General features: G+C 37.1%; 1 pseudogene; it reads right to left on the bottom strand.

Annotated features, from left to right (window-relative positions):
* Positions 1 to 16129: 16129 nt before the first annotated feature.
* On the bottom strand, positions 16130 to 16875 carry LOC116538164 (annotated as a pseudogene).
* Between the last annotated feature and the right edge of the window lie 5627 nt (positions 16876 to 22502).

Genomic DNA, 22502 nt, shown 5'->3' with positions numbered 1-22502 from the left:
CAAATAAGAAACAATCACAACTTCTGGAAATCAAGGACACACTTAGAGAAATGTAAAATTCAGTGGAAATCCTCAGCAATAGAATTGAACAAGCCAGAGAAAGAATTTCAGAGCTCAAAGACAAGCCTTTCAAATTAACCCAATTCATCGAAGACAAAGAAAAAGGAATTTTAAAAAATAAATAAGCCTTCAAGAAGTTTGAGACTATGTTAAACATCCAAAATAATTGGTGTTCCCATGGAAGAAGAGAAATCTAAAAATTTGGGAAATGTATTTGAGGAAATAATCAAGGAAAACTTCCCCAACCTTGGTAAAAACCTAGATATCAAAATACAAAAAGCTCAAAGAACAACTGGGAAATTCCTTGCAAAAAGATCCTCTCCTAGACATAGTCATCAGGTTATCTAAACTCTAGATAAAGAAAAGAATCTTCAGAGGCATGAGGCAAAAGCATCAGGTAACCTATTTAAAAAAAAAAAAAAACCCTATCAGATTAACAGCAGATTTATCAGCAGAAACCATACAAGCTAGAAGAGATTGGGATCCTATTCTTAGCCTCCTTAAACAAAACAATTATCCGTGAAGAATTCTGTATCCAGCAAAACTAACCTTCATAAATAAAGAAAAGGTACAGTCTTTTCCAGACAAACAAATGCTCAGTTGCTACCAAGCCAGCACTACAACAACTGCTAAAAGGAGCTCTAAATCTTAAAATAAACCCTCAAAATATACCAAAATAGAACCTCCTTAAAGCACACATCTCATAGGACCTATAAAAAAATAACACAATGGAAAAAAACAAACAACAACAACAACAACAAAACAATGTATTCAGGCAACAAACAGCACAATAAATAGAATAATACCTCACATTTCCATACTAGCATTGAATGTAACTGGTCTAAATGCTCCCCTTAAAAGATATGGAATGACAGAATGGATAAGAATTGTTCAACCAACTTTCTGCTGTCTTCAGGAGACTCACCCAACACATAAGGACTCACATAAACTTAAGGTAAAGGGGTGGAAAAAGAAAATCCATGCAAATGGACACCAAAAGGGAGGAGGAACAGCTATTCCTATGTCAGACAAGGCGAATTTTAAAGTAACAGCAGTTAAAAAAGACAAAGAGGGACATTATATAATGATAAAAGATCTTGTCCAACAGGAAAATATCGAATTTCTAAATATATATGCACTTAACACTGGAGCTCCCAAATTTATAAAGCAATTACTACTACACCTAAGAAATGAGAAAGATGGCAACACAATAATAGTGAGGGACTTTAATACTTCACTGACAGCACTAGAAAGGTAATCAAGACAGAAAGTCAACAAAGAAACAATGGACTTAAACTATACCCTACAACAAATGGACTTAATGGATATTTACAGAACATTCTGCAGAATATATATTCTATTCATCAGCACATGGAGCATTCTCCAAGATAGACCATATGATAGGCCATAATACAAGTCTCAGTAAATTTAAGAAAATCAAAATTACATCAAGAACTTTCTCAGACCACAGTGGAATAAAATTGGAAATTAATTCCAAAAAAAAAACTCTCAAAATTATGCAAGTACATGGAAATTAAATAACCTGCCTCTAATGATTGTTGAGTCAACAATGAAATCAACATGAAAATTTAAAAATGTATTTTAACTGAATGATAATAGTGACAGAACTTATTAAAACCTCTGGAATACAGCCAAAGAGGTGCTAAGAGAAAAGTTCATAGCATCAAATGCCTACATCAAAACATCTCAAAGAGCACATATAAACAATCTAAGGTCATACCTCACAGAACTGGAGAAAAAAGAACAATCCAAACCCAAACCCAGCAAAGAGAAGAAATAACAAAGATCAGGGCAGAACTAAATGAAATTGAAACAACAAAAAATAACCCACAAGAGATAAACAAAAAGCTGGTTTTTTGAAAGGATGAATAGAGCTAATGGACCATTAGGAAAAATAACCAAGAAAATAAGAGAGAAGATCCAAATAAGCTCAATTAGAAACAAAACAGAAGATATTACAACTGATACTACAGAAATACAAGTGATTATTCAGGGATACTATGAACACCTTTATGCACATAAACTAGAATACCTAGAGGATATAAATAAATTCCTGGCAATATACAACTCTTCTAGATTAAACCAGGAAGATACAGAGTCTCTGAACAGACAAATAACAAGCAGTAAGATTGAAATGGTAAAAAACTTGCCAGCAAAAAAAAAGTCCAGGACCAGATGGATTCACAACTAAATTCTACCAGACATTCAAAGAAGAATTGGTGCCAATCCTATTGGCACTACTCCAGAAGATAGAGAAAAAGGGAATCCTCCTTAAATCATTCTAGGAAGCCAGTATCACCCTAATACCAAAACCAGGGAAGGACATAACACAAAAAGAAAACTACAGACCAATATCCCTGATAAACATAGACGCATAAATCCTCAACAAAATACTAGCAAACTGAATCCTATAGCATATCAAAAAGATAATCCACCATGATCAAGTGGTTTTCATACCAGAGATATAGGTCTGGTTTAAAATATGTAAGTCAATAAATCTGACATGCCATATAAACAGAATTAAAAACAAAAATCACATGATCATCTCAATAGACACAGAGAAAACATTTGACGAAATCCAGTATCGCTTTATGATTCAAAGTCTCAGAAAAATCAGCTTAGAAGGAACATACCTTAAGGTAATAAAAGCCATCTATGACAAACCCACAGCCAACATTGTACTGAACAGGGAAAAGTTTAAAGAATCCCCCCGAGAACTGGAACAAGACAAGGATACACACTTTCATCATTTCTATTTAATGTATTACTGGAAGTCCTAGTCAGAGCAGTGAGACGAGAGAAAGAAATAAAGGACATCCACATTGGTAAAGAGGAAGTCAAACTGTTGCTGTTTATTGATGATATGATCATATACCTGGAAAACCCTAAACACTCATTAAAAAGCTCCTAGAACTGGTAAATGAATTCAGCAAAGCTTCAGGATACAAAGTTAATGTACACAAATTAGTAGCTCTAGTATACACCATCAGTGACTAAGGTGAGAATCAAATCAAGAACTCAACTCCTTTCACAATAGCTGCAAAAAAAAAAAAAAACCACCAAAATACTTAAGTATATACCTAACCAAGCATGTAAAGACCACTCTACAAGGAAAATACAAAACACTGCTGACAGAAGTCACAGACAACACAAACAAATGGAAACACATCCCATACTCATGGATGGGTAGGATCAATATTGCAAGAATGACCATACTGCCAAAAGCAATCTACAATTTAATGCAATTCCCATAAAAATACCACCATCATTCTTCAAAAAACTAGGAAAAAAACAGTCCTAAAATTTATATAAAACCAAAAAACAAGCCTGCATAGCCAAAGCAAGACTGAGCCAAAAGAGCAAACCTGGAGACATCACATTACCCATCTTCAAACTCTACTCTAAGGCCATAGTCATTGAAACAGTGTGGTACTGGTATAAAAACAGGCACATAGACCAATGGAACAGAATACAGAAATAAAGCCAGATACTTACAGCAAATTGATCTTTGACAAAGCAGGCAAAACATGAAGCGGGGAGAGGACACCCTGTTCAACAAATGGTGCTGGGATAATGGCAAGCCACATGTAGAAGAATGAAACTAGATCCTCATCTCTCACCTTATACAAAAATCAACTCAAGATGGATCAAATGGATCAAACTTAAATCTAAGACCTGAAACCATAAAGATTCTAGAAGATAACAGCAGAAAAACCCTTCTAGACATAGGCTTAGGCAAAGGCTTCATGACTGAAAACCCAAAAGCAAATGTAACAAAAACAATGTTAAATAGATGGGACTTAATTAAACTAAAAGGCTTCTACACAGCAAAAGAAATAATTAACAGAGTTAACAGACAACTCACAGAATGGGAAAAAATGTTCACAATCTATACATCTGACAAAGAACTAATGACCAGGATCTACAAAGAGCTCAAACAAATTAGCAAGAAAAAAGCAAACAATCTCATCAAAAAGTGGCTAAGAACATGAATAGACAATTCCCTAAAGAAGATATATAAATGGCCAATAAGTGTATGAGAAAATGTTCGTCATCACTAATGATCAGGGAAATGCAAATCAAAACCACAATACGATACCACCTCACTCCTGAAGAAATAGCCATAATCAAAAAATAATAGATGTTGGCATTGATGTGGGAAAAAGAGAACATTCTTACACTGTTGGTGGGAATGTAAACTAGTACAATCACTATTGAAAACTGTGGAGATTCCTTTAAGAAATAAAAATGGATCTGCCATTTGATCCAGTAATCCCACTCCTGGTATCTACCTATAGGAAAAGAAGTCATTATATGGAAAATATGCTTGTACACACATGTTTATAGCAGCAAAATTTGCAGTTGCAAAATATGAGACCAGCTCAAATGAGTGGATAAAGAAAATTACATACATATATATGCATATATATATACATACATACATATAAATATATACCATTAAATACTATTCAGCCATAAAAAGGAATAAAATAATGGCATTCACAGCAGCCTGGATGAAATTGGAGACCATTATTCTAAGTGAAGTAACTCAAGAATGAAAAACCAACATTGTGTGTTCTCACCATGAAAACACAAAGGCGTAATAATGATACAATGGACATTGGGAATTTGGCAGAAAAAGCGGGAGGGGGATAAGTAATAAAAGACTACACACTGCATGCAGTATACATTGCTTGGGTGGTGGGTGCACAAAAATCTCAGAAATCACCACTAAAGAACTTATTCATGTAACCAAACCCCACCTGTTCCCCAAAAACCTATTGAAATAAAAAATTTTAAAAAGCAAGAAAGAAGGAAGGAAAAAAAGATCTAAAAAACCACCATATACAGTGAAAAAAATGGCAGGAGTCAGTTCATACCCATCCATAATAATCTTGATTGTAACTGGATTAAAATCCACAATTAAAAGTATAAAGTGGCTTAATGTATTTTTTTTTTAAAGCAAGACACGATAGTTGTCTCTCAGTATCCATGGGGAATTGGTTCCCAGGACCCCCATAGATACCAAAATTCATGTCACATTCACGTACTTTATATAATCGAGTGTAGTATTTGCATATAACCTATGTACATCATCTTGTACACTTTAAATTATTCCTAGATTACTTATAACAATGAAAAAGCCTACAGAATGAAAGAATGAAATCCTGTCATTAGTGGAAACATGAATGAGCCTGGAGGACATTATGTTAAGTACCAGACACAGAAAGACAAATAACACATGTTCTCATTCATATGTGGGAGCTAAAAAACTTAATCCCATAAAATTAGAAAGTGGAATAGTAGTTGCCAGAGGCTTGATGGGTACAAATTTACAGTGAGATAGGAAAAACAAATTCTAGTGTTCTACAGCACAGCTGGGTAACTGTAGTTAATAATATTTATTGTATATTTCAAAACACCTAGAAGAATTTTGAATGTTAACAACATGAAGAAATGATAAATGTTTGAGATCATGGATACGCCAGCTACCCTTACTTCATCACTACATATGTGTATCGAAATATTACATGTATCCCATAAACATGTACAATTATTATACATCAATTAAAATTTTTTTTTAAATAAAAATTAAAAAGGCATCTGGTTTCAGGAATTTCTGTAAAGAAAGGTAAATCTCTTTCTTTATATATAATATCAATGCCACAATCTTTTCTGTCATACTTCCTAATATAAGAATAAAAGTTTGATGGCCGCAGGCAAGATGGCCAAATAGGAACAACTCCGTTCTGCAGCTCCCAGCAAGATCAGTGCAGAAGGTGGGTGATTTCGGCCTTTCCAACTGAGTGGTGCCTTGAACACCAGCAAAACAGAACTGTTCACTCCCCTGGAAAGGGGGCTGAAACCAGGGAGCCGAGTGGCCTAGCTTAGTGGATTCCATTCCCACAGAGCCCAGAAAGCCAAGATACACTGGCTTGAAATTCTGCTAGCACAGCAGTCTGGGACACTCTAGATTGGTGCGGGGAGGGGCATAACTACTACTGGGGCTTGAGTAGGCGGTTTACTCCTCACAGTGTAAACAAAGCCACTGGGAAGTTCCAACTGGGCAGAGCCCTCTGCAGCTCAGCAAAGCTACTGCAGCCAGACTGCAGCTAGATTCCTCCTCTCTGGGCAGAGCATCTCTGAAAAAATGGCAGAAGCTCCAGTCAAGGGCCTATAGATAAAACTGCCATCTCCCTGGGACAGAGTACCTGGGTGAAGGGGTAACAATGGGCGCAGCTTCAGCAGGCTTAAATGCCCCTGCCTACCGGCTCTGTGCAGTGGATCTCCCAGCACAGCGCTCAAGCTCTGCTAAGGGTCAGACTGCCTCCTCAAGTAAATTGCTGACCCCTGTGTCTCCTGACTGGGAGACGCCACCCCTCAGGGGCCAACAGATACCTCATACAGGAGAGCTCCGGCTGGCATCTGGTAGGTGCCCCTCTGGGATGAAGTTTCAGAGGAAGGAACAGGCAGCAATCTTTGATGTTATGCAGCCTCCACTGGTGATACCCAGGCAAACAGGCTTTGGAGTGAACCCCCAGCAAACTACAGCAGACCTGCAGCACAGAGGCCTGTTAGAAGAAAAACTAATAAAAAGGAATAGCATCAATATCAGCAAAATGAATACCACCCAAAACCTCCATCTGAAGGTCATTAACAGCAAAGACCACAGGTAGATAAATCAACAAAGATAAGGAGAAACCAGTTCAAAAAGGCTGAAAATTCCAAAAACCAGAACGTCTCTTCTCCAAGGAATCACAACTGCTCACCAGTAAGGAAACAAAACTGATCAGAGAATGAGTTTGATGAACTGACAGAAGTAGGCTTGAGAGGTGGGTAATAACAAACTCCTCCAAGTGAAAAGAGCATGTTCTAACACAATGCAAGGAAGGTAAGAACCTTGAAAAACTGTTAGACAAATTGCTATCTGGAATAACTAGCTTAGAGAACAAAAATAGCCTGATAGAGCTGAAAAACACAGCACGAGAACTTCATGAAGCATACACAAGTATCAATAGCCAAATCAATCAAGCAGAAGAAAGGATATCAGAGACTGAAAATCAACTCCATGAAATAAAGTGAGAAGACAAGATTAGATTAAAAAGGGTGAAAAGAAATGAACAAATCCTCCAAGAAATATGGGCCTATGCGAAGATACCAAACCTACATTTGATTGGTGTACCTGAAAGTGATGGGGAGAAGGAAACCAAGTTGGAAAACATACTTCAGGATATCATCCAGGAGAACTTCCCCAACTAGCAAGACAGGCCAATATTCAAATTTAGGAAATACAGAGAATACCACAAGATAGTCCTCAAGAAGAGCAACCCCAAGACACATAACTGTCAGATTCACCAAGGCTGAAATGGAGAAAACAATGTTAAGGACAGCCAGAGAGAAAGGTCAGATTACCTACAAAGCGAAGCCCATCACACTCACAGCGGATCTCTTGGCAGAAACCCTACAAGCCAGAAGAGAGTGGGGGCCAATATTCAGCATTCTTAAAGAAAAGAATTTTCAGCCCAGAATTTCATATCCAGCCAAACTTAGCTTCATAAGCAAAGGAGAAATAAAATTCTTTACAGACAAGCAAATGCTAAGAGATTTTGTCACCACCAGGCCTGCCTTACAAGAGCTTCTGAAGGAAGCACTAAACATGAAAAGGAACAACTGGTACAAGCCACTGCAAAAACATAACAAATTGTAAAGACCATCAACACTATGAAGAAACTGCATCAACTAGTAAACAAAACAACCAGCTAGCATCACAATGAAAGAATCTAATTCACACGTAACAATATTAATCTTAAGTGTGAATGGGCTATATACCACAATTAAAAGACAGACTGGCACACTGGATAAAGAGTCAAGACCTATCTGTGTGCTGTATTTAGGAGACCAATCTTACATGCAAAGACACACATAGGCTCAAAATAAAGGGATAGAGGAATATTTAGCAAACAAATGGAAAGCCAAAAAAAAAAAAAAAGAAAGAAACTAAGGGCTGCAATCCTAGTCTCTCATGAAACAGGCTTTAAACCAAAATAAAGATCAAAAAAAACAAGGAAGGGCATTATATAATGGCAAAGGGATCAATGCAACAAGAAGAACTATCCTAAATATATATGAATCCAATACGGGAACACCCAGATTCATAGAGCAAATTTTTATGACCTACAAAGAGACTTAGACTCCCACACAATAATAATAAGAGACAATAACACCCTACTGTCAATATTAGATCAATGAGACAGAAAATTAACAAGCATATTCAGGACTTGAACTCAGCTCGGGACCAAGTGGACCTAATAAATGGCTACAGAACTCTCCACTCCAAATCGACAGAATACACATTCTTCTCAGCACCACATTGCACTTATTCTAAAATTGACCACACAATTGCAAGTAAAACACTCCTCAGCAAATGCAAAAGAATGGAAATCATAACAAACAGTCTCTCAGAACACAGTGCAATCAAATTAGAACTCAGGCTTAAGAAAGTCACTCAAAGCTTCAAAGCTATATGGAAACTGAACAGCCAGCTCCTGAATGACTACTGGGTGAATAACGAAATGAAGGCAGAAATAAATAAATTCTTTGAAACCAATGAGAACAAAGACACAACATACCAGAATCCCTCAGACACAGCTAAAGCAGTATTTGGAGGGAAATTTATAGCACTAAATGCCCACAAGAGAAAATAGGAAAGATCTAAAGTAGACACCCCAACATTACAATTAAAAAACTAGAGAAGCAACAGCAAACAAATTCAAAAGCTAGCAAAAGACAAGAAATAACTAAGATCAGGGCAGAACTGAAGGAGATAGGAACACGAAAAACCCTTCAAAAAAATCAATGAATCCAGGAGCTGATTTTTTTGAAAAGATAAACAAAATAGATAGACTGCTAGCAAGACTAATAAAAAATAGAAGAAGAATAAAATAGGTGCAATAAAAAATAATAAAGGGGATATCATTGCTGATCCCACAGAAATACAAACCACCATCAGGGAATACTGTAAACGCCTCTATGCAAATCAACTGGAAAATCCAGAAAAAAAAATTGTAAACTTTCTAGACACATATATCCTCCCAAGTCTAAACAAGGAAAAAGTCAAATCCCTGAATAGACCAGTAAAAAATTCTAAAATTGAGATAGTAATTAATAGCCTACCAACAAAAAGAAGCCCAGGACCAGATGGGTTCACAGCCAAATTCTACCAAAGGTACAAAGAGGAGCTGGTACTATTCCTTCTAAAACTATTCCAAACAATAGGAAAACAGAGATGCCTCCCTAACTCATTTTATGAGGTCAGTGTTATCATGATACCAAAACCTGGCAGAGATACAACAAAAAAGGAAAATTTCAGGCCAACCTCCCTGATGAACATCGATATGAGAATCCTCAATAAAATACTGACAAACTGAATCCAGCAGCATATCAAAAAGTTTATCTACCACCATCAAGTCAGTTTCATCCCTGGGATGCAAGGCTGGTTCAACACATAAAAATCAATAATGTAATCCATCACATCAACAGAACAAATGACAAAAACACATGATTATCTCAATAGATGCAGAAAAAGACTTCAATAAAATTCAACACCCCTTCATGCGAAAAACTCTCAATAAACTAGGTATTGATGGAACATTTCTCAAAATAATAACAGCTATTTATGACAAACCCACAGCCAATATCATATTGAATGGGCAAAAACTGAAAGCATTCCCTTTGAAAACTGGCACAAGACAAGGATGCCCTCTCTCACCACTCCGATTCAACATAGTAGTGAAAGTTCTGGCTAGAGCAATCAGGCAAGAGAAAGAAATAAAGGGTATTCAATTAGGAAAAGAGGAAGTCAAATTGTCTCTGTTTGTAGATGACATGATGGCATATTTGGAAAACTCTGTTGTCCCAGCCCAAAATCTCCTTAAGTTGATAAGCAACTTCAGCAAAGTCTCAGGATACAAAAACAATGTGCAAACATCATAAGCATTTGTGTATACCAATAATAGAGAGATGAGTAAACTCCCATTCATAATTGCTACAAAGAGAATTAAATAACTAGAAATACAACTTACATGGGATGTGAAGGACCTCTTCAAGGAGAACTACAAACCACTGCTCAAGAAGATAAGACAAGACACAAACAAATGGAAAAACATTCCATGCTCATGGATAAGGAGAATCAACATCATGAAAATGGCCATGCTGCCCAGAGTAATTTATAGATTCAATGATATTCCCATCAAGCTGCCATTGACTTTCTTCACAGAATTAGAAAAAACTACTTTAAATTTCATATGGAACCAAAAAAGAGCCTGAATAGCCAATTCTAACCAAAAAGAACAAGACTGGAGGCATCATGCTACCTGACTTCAAACGATACTACAAGGCGACAGTTACAAAAACAGCATGGTACTGGTACCAAAACAGATATAGAGACCAATGGAACAGAACAGAAACCTCAGAAATAATGCCACACATCTACCACCATTTGATCTTCCACAAACCTGAAAAAACAAGCAATGGAGAAAGGATTTCCTCTTTAATAAATGGAGTTGGGAAAACTGTCTACCCATATGCAGAAAACTGAAACTGGACCCCTTCCTTACACCTTTCACAAAATTTAGCTCAATTGGATTAAAGACTTAAATGTTAAAACATAAAACCATAAAAACCCTAGAAGAAAATCTAGGCCATACCATTAAGGACATAGGCATGGACAAAGACTTCATAACTAAAACACCAAAACCAATGGCAACAAAAGCCAAAATTGGCAAATGAGATCTAATTAAACTAAAGACCTTCTTCATGGCAAGAGAAACTATCATCAGAGTGAACAGGCAACCTACAGAATGGGAGAAAATTTTTGCAATCTATCCATCTGACAAAGGGCTAATACCTAGAATCTACAAGTAACTTAAACAAATTTATAAGAAAAAACCATACAACCCCATCAAAAAGTGGATGAAGGATATGAACAGATACTTATCAAAAGCAGATATTTATGTGGCCAACAAACATATGAAAAAAAGCTCATCATCAATGGTCATTAGAGAAATGTAAATCAAAATGGCAATGAGTTGCCATCGCACGCCTGTTAGAATGGTGATTGTTAAAAAGTCAGGAAAAAACAGATGCCGGAGAGGATGTGGAGAAATAGGAATGCTTTTACACTGTTGTTGGGAGTGTAAATTAGTTCTCCATTGTGGAAGACAGTGTGGTGATTCCTCAAGGATCTAGAACCAGGAATATCATTTGACCCAGCAATCTCATTACTGGGTATATACTCAAAAAATTATAAATCATTCTACTATAAAGACACATGCACATGTATGTTTACTGCAGCACTGTTCACAATAGCAAAGACTTGGAACCAATCCAGATGCTCATCAATGATAGACCGGATAAAGAAAATGTGGCATATGTACACCATGGAATAGTATGCAGCCATTAAAGAGGATGAGTTCATGTCCTTTGCAGGGACATGGATGAATCTAGAAACCATCATTCTCAGCAAACTAACACAAGAGCAGAAAACCAAACACTGCATTCTTTCACTCATAAGTGGGAGCTGAACAATGAAAACTCGTGGACACAGGGAGAGGAATATCACACATTGGGGCCTGTCAGGGGTGTGGGGCTAGGGGAGGGATAGCATTAGGAGAAACACCTAATGTAGATGACAGGGTGATTCATGCAGCAAACCACCATGGCACGTGTATACCTATGTAACAAACCTCCACGTTCTGCACACATACCTTATAACTTAAAGTATAATTCAAAAAAAAATTGGGGGGACAATAAGACCCATAAAATAAGGCCACATAAAGTGAGGCTGCTTTAGACCAAGTCTATCTCTAGATTTTTGTTCTTAAAGTGCCTGTTACTTAACTGGAACCAGTTTGAGAGGAAAACAGAATTTTCTAAACTTTAGGGCTACAATATTCTACAATTAGGATTTCTCAATGAGATCCTACAATAATACGATTTTGAATTTGTAGCCTTGGTCACTCTTGTCATAGAGTGAAAAAAAAAACATCTAAACTAGTTCTCTTAGCCTTAAAAGATCAACTTCCTACATATTTTCCCCTTTATATAAGACAAATTCCTTCATGGGACAGGATTAGCTTTGATTTCAGCATATATTTCCTATTCAGAAGAAACAGCAGATAAAATGTAAGCTCATTTTACCTAAGCAAAAACATTAATCAGCTTCTAGACACCAGAGAAGCATCAACAGCCCAACAGTGTGTGAAGACCAAAATGTAATAAATGGTGGATCTTCTTTTGAAAAGCAATTAGGAGTCACCTAATACCTATGAGTTAATCTATATGAAGGGTTTAATTTGGGCAGCCTTCCATTCTGCCTTCCTTTCCTTCCTCTAATTGAGTTACTAAATACATTAGTCAGCAAGGCTAAGCCTCTTAGGGTGAAACGTTTTGCGGTACTAACTATTCTGTCTCATTTCCAGGATATTAACAGGACATTCGAAGATGATTTTAAAAATAATAAAATATACTAATAATAAGATGATTTTAAAAATAATAACATATACTTTTCTTCCCTTTGGAAGAAAAGCAGACTAGGGACTTCCAGTAAGTCCACTGCTAAACACACTCACTGAAATTTAATATCTTAAAAGCATTTCCTTCTTAAGATGTGGTCATTTTAAAAAAGCTTTTCAGGGAAACACTCCTGTCTGGGGCCCACAAAAAGAGGCTAGCAGTGAGGCCAATTCTAATCTCCAGTGGATGAAAGGTGTCCAGGAATTCTCCATGCACAGAGAGAAAAGTCAATCATTATCTACTGACTGAATCATAAATTCAGCAGGGATGAAGATGTAATTTGAAGTAAATGGGTTGGACAATCTTTAAATATTTTGAAAGTTACCCCTGCTGTCAGCTGGATTTTTCACCTTCAGATGTTGTTACTTGACAGTACCATCTGCCTCGAGTATAAGTGCTTTATTATTTTCCATGGTCAGGCCAATTTTCCAGATGCTTCCTCCTACTTAAAAGTTAGCAAGGAAAAAAAAATGAATACAACCAGGCACAAAGAAGACTGCTGGCCCAGCAGCTACTACTGTAGCAATCTGACCTTCTAGAACACTGATGCTTTACTTTCTTTCCTGCTCAGTAAAGATGGGGTAACCCGTCTGTCAAAAGAATGCCATTCTGGCCGGGCGCGGTGGCTCACGCCTGTAATCCCAGCACTTTGGGAGGCCGAGGCGGGTGGATCACGAGGTCAAGAGATCGAGTCCATCCTGGTCAACATGGTGAAACCCCGTCTCTACTAAAAATACAAAAATTAGCTGGGCATGGTGGTGCGTGCCTGTAATCCCAGCTACTCAGGAGGCTGAGGCAGGAGAATTGCCTGAACCCAGGAGGCGGAGGTTGCGGTGAGCCGAGATCACGCCATTGCACTCCAGCCTGGGTAAACAAGAGGGAAACTCTGTATCAAAAAAAAAAAAAAAAGTGTGCAGAATGCCATTCTAAGACACATGGAAACGGAGGGCCTCTGTCTTCCTGGAACTTAAGTTCTGGTGGGAGAAAGATGGACAAGCAGGTAAATAAATCCTGTCAGACAGTAGTAAGTGTTAGGAAGAATAAAAGTAGTTGTAATAAGACACAGTAACAGGGATGGAAGTGGGTGGCTATTTCAGATAGAAAGATCAAGAAAATCCTCTTATGGGAAGTATGACATTTGAGACGAAAACTGAAAGAGAAATAGTAGCCAAACTACTTTTAACACTTTAGAATGTTTTTTACACTTTTTTTAGATGTGCTTATATAATTTGTTTTTTGGTTTTACTGTACATTTATTTTTAAAGAAAAAGAAAACAAAAGCCAGACAATCCAAGTTTTACAGGCAAATAAATTTAAATCTTTATCATGTCTGATATTATAATCTTCTATATAAGTTTTTAATTAAATTATTTCTACCTGCTTCGTGTTATGTGATTTGATTAAGTGTCCCCTATTATTCATCATGCAAATCTTTCCTAAGCTAAAATAAAAACAAACATGAAGAAACAAATTTTTACCTTGTAATGTAAAAAAAGAAAAAAACAAGAAGCTGTCTTTTAACGCTATTCTATGCTTAAATGTTCGCACAGTTGTTTCTCAAAACCGATAGTAGCCTCAAGAAGTTTAATGATACTGGTCCTGGTACTTTTTGCCATATTTGTTACACAGCGATAGTATTTATGAGACTGAAGTAGCTGACACATATTTGTAGTCGCCGTATAATTTTGAACACAGTTATAAAAATTTAGTTTATGGATTAACTCTGTACCCTGTCATCTTTTAGCCTGTCTGTTTTTACTTGGACTAAAATACATATCCCTTAGGGTCAAGATCCATAATTCCAGAATATTCTCAGGCATCTGGTTCAGGTGCAGGGTAAAGTTAGACTGGAAATAAGACACTATTAAGTAAAAGAAGCTTCCTTTGCCTTACCCACTTCCCAAGGGCTCTGTTTGTAGAAAGAGTACAGACCAGAAATCTTGTGCCTTGCTGAATTCTTTCCATGGTGTCATCCTATGGCTGAGCTTTCATTTCCTCGTTTTTTAAATGAGGACCAAAACACCTGCCTTATCACCACTTATAGGAGTGATTTACAGATTTAGTGAAATTTATGTTTTGCGGGTTATAAAGTATTTTGATATACTTTATAAAGTATCAAAATACTTTATAACCCACAAAACATAAATTTCTATAATGCTAGCCACTTTGAATTGAACATCCTCTAAATTCTAGAAATAGTACTGGAAGCTTTGCATATATAGTGTGACCTCTTAATTCTCAACACAAACCCTCAGTTTTTATAATTACATTCAGTGTATAATTGAGTTAAGAGAAGCGCAAAAGAAGTTAGGTAATTTGATAAAGGTCAAAAAGCTAGAAGGGGCAGAGTTGGGATTCAGTCCAATATTGCTTTCAAGTAGAAGCTTTACTTTTCTTTTCTACTCAGAGCTAACACAATAGCCTTATTTAATATCCTTAAGAATGATAGGTGAGACTAAGAAAACTTGGGATGGGGAGAACTGAATAACCTGCTTCGACAAAGAAAACACTCTGATAAAATCTATGCTGTATTTTAGAATCCCTGGGCTTCATATATTGTTTTATAGTTTTTATTAATCAACTATAAGATGAAAAGTGAAAAATAAATATTCACATGCAAAAAATATGAAATGCCATTCCACCCAAGCTTAAATTTAAAAATTCCACTCTACTCATTTTATCGAGCATATAAATAAATCATAAATATTATTAAATAAGAAAGACTTCCTTTGCTTTGGAAAAACAGCTGAGAAACAACAAAAAATTATCTTTAGAAATACAGAAAAAAAGTTGTTTATACAGTAGCCAATAGGCCCTCATTAGGCATTAAGACACATTTCTGTTTGTAACTTTAATACAGCCGTAGTATTACTATTTATAAAAATCAAGTTTCCCAGTAAAAACTGAGTATTTTACCACACTAATCTTCAAATTGTATCACTAAACATGTAGTTATACACATTGGTTTCTAACCTCTTAGAACATTCTGCACAATAGATTTTAATCATTGGAATAAATAATTACTCAGAAAAGCAGTACTGCCTCAATTACAATATGATTTGCCAGTCAGTATTCCTGTTTTCCAGTAAAAAGATTTCATGAGCAGAAACACTCAGCTCCTTGTGTTCTCATCAGTCAAGAGAACATTTCAGGGCCGGGCACAGTGGCTCACACCTGTAATCCTAGCATTTTGGGAGGCCAAGCAGGGCGGATCACTTGAGGTCAGAGTTCCAGACCAGCCTGGCCAACATGGTGAAAATCCATCTATACTAAAAATACAAAAAACATTAGCTGGGTGTGGTGGCAGGCACCTGTAATCCCAGCTACTTGGGAGGCTGAGGCAGGAGAATTGCTTGAACCCAGGAGGTGGAGGTTGCAGTGAGCCAAGACCATGCCACTGCACTCCAGCCTGGGCAACAGAGCAAGAATCCATCTCAAAAAAATTTTCAAAAAAAGAGAAAACTATCATCCCATTTCAAATTGAGCCACCGAAGAATAAGAAAGAAAAAAAAAAGAGATAACATTTCTGAGCAGCTCCCATGCAAACATATTTTAACAGGTTGACACAGATCTGTAGCCTTCACTCCTCACAATGGCACTGCCAGGCACCGTCATATGAGCTTCTACCTCTGCACCCTTATGGACAGTGTCAGGACCTACTTCACCATCACCTCTATATCCAAAGATAGGAGCTGGGCCCTTAACCAGTGAGCCTCTGGCATCATGTCTTTCATAAATTTCTGTTCTCCAAATCCTGGTTCCACTGTCATTACCAAGACCATATCTATTTTATTAGCTCACAATGCCAAATACTGTACTCAACTGTAGTTTCCAGTTTAATGGCAAGGCCAACATTCATCCCTTCTTCCCAAATGTCTTCAATCAAAGCCCTTGGCTTCTCAGTAGCCTCAAGATGAAAGGTGTACTGATTGGTGCCTACTGCAGCCATTGGCTTTACCCACTGTTGACGGCCTGGATCCTCTCATGCGCACGTGAAAGAAAGGGTCCTGACCTAGCTGATTTCGAAGGCTTTCTCCCACAGTGTGGTCAAATGTGACGTTGGGAACAAACTGCAAAAAGCTGACCTTCCTAAAGAGCAGAGTGCCTGTTCGTTACATCCAGGTACAGATAATCAACCACAGAGTCTATTATCTGCAAACACTTGTTCCCTAAACTGGCCAGGCCACTGTTGAGGACAGATGGGCCAATCTTGCAATCCATCACTGTAGTTTGGGCTTATATAATGTCTTTTTGATCTATTATGAAAGTATATTTAAATATTCTTCCATAGCTTAATTTTAACACTTTATTTGAAGAGAAATAAACACACTAAGAAATTAGCCATCATCTGTAATCCCTCCATGCAAAAAGCAATCATACAATGAAGTTAAAGTTCCCCTTTCTTCTGCATCTTTTATCTTTCCAATCCCTATGCCCCTGTTCCTACTCTCATTGCTGTGCCAGAGAAATTGCTTGTAACAATCTGGTTGATGACTGAATTCCCGACAAGCATTCTGTATTGACATTCTCATATTTAATTCAAATGTGGTAGATCATTTGAAAAGTCTTAAGATTCTCTCATTGTTCTTTTCGCTGGATGTAATTTTACCTTTCCTGTGCAAAAGCCAATGCAAGTCCCAAAGGCTGCAGACTGTCCTCAGTTCCCTTTTAATTGTGTAAGTGAAAGGCAAGCACCAAATAAATCGTGGCTCCCTGTCCAGCAGTAATAATGCAGAATGATAGACCATGAGCTATGTGCCCAATAGTCAGCAAAAGATTTTACATACATCCTTATTTAATACACACAAAACAAAAACTCTACCCTATACTGTCTATCTTGTCTCTGTAAATGTCCCCATTTTAGAAGTGAGGCTCAGAGATTAAGTAAATTGCCCAACATCACACAGTAAGAGACACGCAAAGGTTTATGTTCAGGTCTGGCCAATTTCATCAGCCCTGCTCTAGATTAGCGGTAGGCAAACTACAGCCCAAACCAGCTCACCACTAGTTCTTGTATAGCCTGAGAACTAAGAATGAATTTTACATTTTCTAATGGTAGGGGAAAAAAAGAATAGTCTTTTGTGACTATAAAAATTAAATAAAACTCCAATTTCAGTGTCCATAAATGGTTTTATTGGGCCACAACTACAATCATTTGTTACGTAGTATCTACGGCTGCTTTCACAGTACAACAGCAGAGCTAAGTAGTTGAATAGTTGTAACAGAGATGAACTATCCTGCAAAAGCTATATTTACTTCATAATTTAGGAAAAAGTTTTCCAACCCCTCTTCTAGATAGCCAAGTACCACATGGGCAGCAAATGAGCAATAGGCTTTATTATTCTCAGTTTAATTAGAAAAATTAATTTACTGCAATATCTTGGTATTCGATGGTTTGATATAGGAATCAGAACTTTACAGGAAAGTTGAAGAAGCTAGAAGAGTGAAGATCTGGAGGCTTCAGCTGGAGGGTCAGGGAAACTGCCACTGTAATTTCAGCTTGAAGTACCAGCGTTGGTGAAGAAAGTAGGGTTCATGGGGAACTCCAAGGAACCACTAATTCTGGTTTCACAACCTTAAAAGGGAGCTCAGGAACTGCTCTGCAAAGCAAGCTTGTCTGGAGTCAAGAGCTCACAGAAATGATGGCTTCTTTTCAGTTTTTCTTGCCAAATCTCTGCAAGTTCCTGCCAATGGTAGACACTAACTCTGACCTATAGAGGAAAAGATATTCTGTGAAACAGGCCCAGCCACAGAACAAAATGATGCTTGTGTAGATTTGACAGCATAATCCAGCACGTGTCCCAACTACTGCTAGGCAATTCCATAAGCACTATTTCTCCAGTAGCATCCAGTACCTGCAAAGAGCCTGCCATCTTGCCTGTGGTAGAGATGTAAATTGGGGCCCTAGGATATCCATGGCAGGTCATGATGTAAACTTCTCACCCCATGTCTGCTAGGTGGGGAAGGTTTGCTTGCCTGGCCTTCTGTAATACCCCATATTCACAATACCTGTGCTATTTCTCCTTTGGGATTGGAACCAGACTTGAACCCCAAACTATTCAGCTGAGTAGCCAGTATTTTACTAACTTCATTGTCAGATTGTATTCACTGTCATTAAAACGGACTTCCCCTTAAATAGTGCTGACTTCTGCCTTTGAGTTGTGCTGGGTGCCCTATAAACTTCGTCTCACTTAATACACTCAATAACCCTTCCAGGTAGGGGGTTTAACCTCTTTTTACAGATGAGGAAACTAAACTTTGAAGAGATTAAGAAAATTGCCCAACTTCACAGTGTAAATAGTGAAGCCAGGCTTGAATCTCTGTTCCATATGATTCCCAAACCCAATACATTATGCTTTGTGCCACAGCCAAGTTTTTCCCAGACTCTGCTTCCAGAATGCTCCCCTTCACTGTGGATTACAAATTGAAGAACTCTTTTTTTTTTTTTTTGCTGGTAATCTAATTGCCCACAACCACGTTCTAATTCTACCACCCTCAAATTAAACCCTTGGAAACTTCCATATTCAACTAGACTTCACTAAACCTCTTAGATCATATTAACTACTGAATTTATCCTAGCTAGGTGTGGGGATCAGATGTATTGTCTTTCCGGTTCTTTTCTAGCAACCCTGAATCAGTCAACCCATCTGCCCTACTAGTTCTCAACACACAGCATAGTCCAGGGTGTCCCTATGACAACAAAAAGCTGCCCTAATAAGTAATCTCCTTTCCTAAGATAGCTAAGTATAGGGTAAGAACTCAAGTGCGGACTCATGAGACTACCTGTTTTAATCCAGGCTCTATCAATTACCACGTGTGCATGACCTAATCCCTGTGCCTCAGTGTTCTCCTCTATAAAAAGGAGATACTAATCTTACCTACTTTATACAATTACTGTGAGGATTAAGTAAATTAAGACATTCAAATAACTTACTGCAATGGGATAGTTAATATTAGCACACACCATTGGCTATGTTTATGATTATTATCTTCATCAATTAAAAACATCAAAAATACTTGCTCTTCAAAATGAGGCACAGACACTTTCCTACCTAAGCCAATTTGAACAATGGCCTCTGGTCTGATGAAATGGTTTCTCAGTATAATAATGATAAAAATTAATAGTAGTTAGCCAGTCTGGTGCCTTGTAATTTTGAAATAGATTTCTCATTAATCATAAGCATGCACAATTATTTTTGTTCATGGCCTGAATCTCCAGGTAATGGATTCTGAACCAAGGCTGTGTCAGACCAGCCAGGAGGTGTGTGGATTTGTGAAGAAGCAGAAAAGAGTTTGGAAAGCTGGTGTTCAATTGCTAATGCATGTAGGACTCCGTGCAGCTGATCTGCATGCTAATTGCCTTACCAGAAACTAGATGACGCAGAATAGAAGCAAGCAATCTTACAGTATCAATGACATTCTCTTTTCTTATCCCTCTCTCCCTTTCCCCCATCTTTTCTTGCTGCCTATCTCCATCATGCAATCTCTTTGTCACCAGAAAAGAGAAACACTCCACCCTGTCCCCAAAATGAAGGAAGAAATCTGAAAATGTTGAGTCTTTTATGGAGTCTCCGCAGCTGGAAAGTAATTGTCAAAATAACCCTTGGGATCCAGGCACACTAAAAAGGCTTGTGCCTGAGAGTGACAGTGGTCAGATTTGCATTATAGAAAGATTCCCCTGGAAACATAGAGAAACGGATTGAAGAGGGACTAACCTGAAGGCAGGGAGTATCTGTTACAGTAATCTAGGGTAATATTATAGTGGTCTGAACAATGTGCGGTTAAATGGAAAGAAATGGATACTTGGGGGAGGCATTTAAGAATTGGATCTAAAGACTAATTGGATAAGGGATTGAGAAAAAGGAGAAGTCAAAGGTGATCCCCAAGTGTTTGTCACAGGCAACTGGATCCTCTGGGTCTAGAGATAATTAGTAATATAAATTATTTGATTAAATGGCCTCATATACCCAATTCATTAACATAATGAGTTAATATATTCCTATTAGTACAGAAATATATGTTAATATATTCCTATTAATGCTGAGACTACCTCCCCATAAAACATTCGAATATGAGAGAATTATTGACAGGAGTACTCCGGAAACAATCATCAGCTGTGCCAGGAACTGGGGAAGATACAGAGATGAATAAGACATGTAATACAACATACATAAAGCATAATTTCTAAGTATTATAATAAGGTAAAAATTTGATTAATTCTATATAGAAATATAGGTAGACAGAAAATTAACTCAACCTGGCAAAATAAACAGTGGCTTCAGAAAAAAATGTAGAATTTAAACTGTTCCTTGAAGAATGAGCAGAATTTCAACAGCAAAGACATTCCATATGATGAAATGGTTTGAGCAAAAACTCACAAATATGTAAATGTGCTCACCGTTCTGAGTACTATTTTTCTTCTAATCTTTGACATAAGATGCACTATCAACATAATAGGATCCGGGAGATGTTGCGGAGAGAAATACATTAAATTACATTTCAGTTTTGAAATGCATCTTATTTGAATACATAATGGAAAAATCGTGTATCTTGGGATCAATGGAAGCTAAGTATGACACAGGAAACACATTTTTCAGGGGAATTTAAAGCAAGGGAAAAGTCTGGAAGCAGGAGTTTATATTTGATTTGGGGGACAATGGTGGCACATTCAAAAGTTTTTGAGCAAAAGAGTGTTGCTATTAGACTTGTGTTTTAAGATTAGGTCTTCAGTAAAAAATGTCAAGAAAAAGAAACAAAAGATCAGAAAGAGAGTGGTAAAATTGTCTCTATTTGTAGATGACAAGAATGTTTATGTAGTAAATCCTAAAGAATCTACAAGGTAACTCATAGAATTAATACACGAATTTATCAATGTCACAGTGTAAAAGCTTAATATTTCATATATATGCATCATAAATTGGAAAATGAAAATATTTAAATTTTTTTACAATACCGTCAAAACACATACTTAGGAATAATTTAACAAAAGAGCTCTACACTGAAACTACAAAATACTGCTGTATTAGTTCATTTTCACTCTGCTATAAGGAATACTACCTGAGACTGGGTAATTTATAAAGAAAGGAGGTTTAATTGACTTATAGTTCCGCATAGCTGAGGAAGCCTCAAGAAACTTATAATCATGGCAGAAGGGGAAGCAGACACGTCTTACATGGTGGCAAGTGAGAGAGAGCATGTGTGCAGGAGGAACTATCAAACCCTTATGAAACCATCAGATCTTGTGAGAACTCACTCACCATCACGAGAACAGCAAAGGGTATGCATCAAGAAATATTTTTTAAACTTCAAAAGCTCAATAATAAAAATATAAATATAAATATAAATAATCTAATCTTTTAGATGGGCAAGAGATTTGTAAATGTCTCAAAAAAAGACATAAGCTGTCCAATAAGCACAAAAAAGTACTTTATATCAGTCATCATTAGAGAAAGACAAATATAAAATCAATAACAACACTAACTGTTGGTGATGATGTGGAGCACCAAAATATCCATACCTTGTCAGTGAGAGTGGGAAATGAAACAAACATTTTGGAAAAGTCTGGCAGTTTCTTTTAGCAATATACTCTATGACCCATCAATTCCACTTCTAAGTACTTTCTCAAGAAAAATGAAAATATACATGAGAAAGCAAATTAAGGAAGGAAGGGAAGAGAGAGAGAGAGAGAGAAAGGAAGAAAGGAAGGAAGGAAAGAGAGAGAGAGAAAGAAAGAGAGAACGAGAGAGAGAGAGAAAAAGAAAGAAAGAAGAAAGAGAAAGAAAGAAAAAGAAAGAAAGAAAGAAGAAAGAAAGAAAGAAAGAAAGAAAGAAAGAAAGAAAGAAAGAAAG

This window comes from Sapajus apella, unplaced genomic scaffold (genome assembly GCF_009761245.1).
Source record: "Sapajus apella isolate SASKATOON/1434 unplaced genomic scaffold, GSC_monkey_1.0 scaffold4, whole genome shotgun sequence".
Taxonomy (NCBI): domain Eukaryota; kingdom Metazoa; phylum Chordata; class Mammalia; order Primates; family Cebidae; genus Sapajus; species Sapajus apella.
This window is presented reverse-complemented; position numbering and strand designations above follow the sequence as displayed.